Source organism: Mya arenaria, chromosome 1 (genome assembly GCF_026914265.1).
Source record: "Mya arenaria isolate MELC-2E11 chromosome 1, ASM2691426v1".
NCBI classification, from domain to species: Eukaryota; Metazoa; Mollusca; class Bivalvia; order Myida; family Myidae; genus Mya; species Mya arenaria.
The window spans coordinates 11,438,525-11,441,105 of record NC_069122.1 but is presented as its reverse complement, the minus strand read 5'-3'; the positions used below and the strand labels follow the sequence as shown (position 1 = coordinate 11,441,105).

The 2,581-nt window shown below is 30.8% G+C and overlaps 1 long non-coding RNA gene across 1 annotated transcript; it reads right to left on the bottom strand.

Annotated features, from left to right (window-relative positions):
* Positions 1 to 290: 290 nt before the first annotated feature.
* Positions 291 to 2,375, bottom strand: LOC128239339 (uncharacterized). Its single transcript, XR_008261909.1, has 2 exons — positions 2,235 to 2,375; positions 291 to 622 (listed from the first exon to the last, which is right to left on the bottom strand). It is a non-coding gene; the product is annotated as an uncharacterized LOC128239339 (long non-coding RNA).
* Between the last annotated feature and the right edge of the window lie 206 nt (positions 2,376 to 2,581).

Here is a 2,581-nt window from a genome sequence, read left to right as displayed (position 1 = left end):
TTGGTAAAACAAAACAGAATTAATTTCAAATCCGTCTCCAAATTAAAAACTTGGAGCAGGAAATAGCCGAACAATCAAACCGTCAATATATAGGGTAATTTTAAAGGAAAAAAAATACAGGTTATTATAATAAATTATCATGAAACTTATCGCATTATAATTGAAAGGATTAATTACGTCAATATTTTAATGCAAAGAAGTTGAGAAGCTCGAATACACAGTTATAATTGCTGGATTAAAAAAAAGCAAAAACGTTACAGTTCCTATCGAAAAATAGACAAAAACGAAGATACTCAACCGGTTTATTTTCTTTGTTTATTTCTTTAACAGAGGAAATACGCTGCTCTTTCAATATTATCCTTCTAAATCATATTTTAAAAGTTTGTAAGACGATTATTTTGTCCTTTCAACAATTAAGTTGCTACATAAATGAAATCCTTCAGTTGTAACGTGCAATCTGTTGGTTTGCCGGTCTCCATACCCCATGAAGCAGGTCCAATAATATGGGCCTGACAAGTTCACACTGGTCAGGTTTATCCGTCGTCGGTTGATCTTGAGTTTCGCCTTTTCCTTTTTCATTTCCTTTATTTTTTTCAAAAACGTTTCCCATAACTGTATTAGGCTGAAAATAAATAATCGCAGTTAATCATGATATGACGGAAATGTTTTAAAATTTCTACCTTTTTGTACATATATATAAAACTCGCCAATAAAGTCCAAGAGATTGTTTAACATGTGTGTTTAAAAGTTTTTTCTGCGATATATCTGCGACAATGGGACGAACGTTCAGAGCTTTGTTAAAAGTTAACAATGCGATAAACAACACCGTTGCAAAACTATTCAAAGTGAATAATTAGATAATGCACGTTTTTAGATATGAACAAAAACACCCTGAACATTTGTTTCAAAACTAGTTTACAATATTTGCCCTCATGTTGATAAATTGTTATCTGACACTGAAAGCCATGAAATTTCCCTGCAATATATTTTCCCCAAAATTAGAACCATCACTACCTGCATAAGGTGATACGGAACGTCACATTTATTTATTTATGTGTTTTTATGTTCAACATAAATGATATTATATCTAAATGGCAAGGTTATATGTTGAATTTACATGTCACTGTGTCAAGACGGCATTATATCATGCCTAACTTACTTTCGCTCATGTCTGACACACATATTTTTTTGTCTAACTGACAACCATCATCATATTGTTATGTCTAATATACATTATATTATGTCTTACAGACATGTTATTTTGTCTTATAGACATTATAATATGTCGCATTACAAGTAAGCTCAAACATACTCATACACATATATTTGACACATTCCTATATTATTATGAACTATGTTTTATAAATATGTTACATAACGCTTGTATATTCATAGCTTCTACTTCTTATCAATGAGTCCTAACTACCGGCCTGAACAAAGTTAATTTCCTATATGTTCTTTATCCTTTCTATATTGCTTTTTTATTATTGTAAATAAATATGTATTTCTTCTTCTTTTCACAACAGTTTTATATTTAATTTCTTTGAACCTGTAGTATGGAGGTCTTTAAATGAGAGTTACATGGACAGTGCGGTGCCAATGTATTATTTATGTATAAAAAACTAATACCAAATAACGCTTATGATTTCCTTTGCACACCAATGTTATTAAAACCCTTTGATTCTCTTTGAAACTATACATCTTCAGTTTTGCAGGATACAAATGCAAATTCTGAATCTTAAGAATTGCTAGGGCAAACCAGTCATGTTCTAAATCATGGTTAATTTAATTATACCTTAATTGATATTAGCACGTTTAAATTGATGTCACTAAATAGAGAAGGCCTTGTCGTATTTGTTTAATTTTAAATTTGTTTTTTTTCCTTTATTCGGCCGATTGTTCAAAACTGTGTTAAAGCTAACATCGTTGTTAACGACATGCATGTTCGCTTTCAAATCTTAATTGCTCTTGAGGTGTCCGGGACACTTACAAGCTGCATTATTCGAACAATATTTGAGACAACTGTTTCAATTGCACTTGTTCTGTTTAAATAAATGTGCACATAGTAATAATTTCGTTGCATTATTGCATAAGTACATAAACAACACTTTGGTGATGTTTTCTTTACGGATCTTACAAATTAATTGTTAATAAGTAAAATTAGTTGGCTTCTTCCATCGTATAATCACGAAAATTAAAAGACAGTACTAATATAAGGGTAAAGCAAATGGTACCTTCTATTTTTAATGTATCCAAGCGTATAACAACGTGATTTTTATGCAACTGTTCAAATCATAAACTGATAGCTTGAAGAACTGAAAATATAGACATCGACAATCGTCAATTTCGACTCTGTATAAAACCCTTCTAAAACATTGTCATCGCATGGGATATATTTGTCTACGGGAGATATCATTCAGTACCAGTCTTTGTCTTAATTGATAAACATCCATTGAAGATACTTATTTGAGATAACAATCAAGATATTCATAACAATATGATACCTAAAGCCTTTTCAGCACTGTGTTTCATAGACAAATGCATTGATATGTACGATACAATGGTATAATTGCGAAAAAAT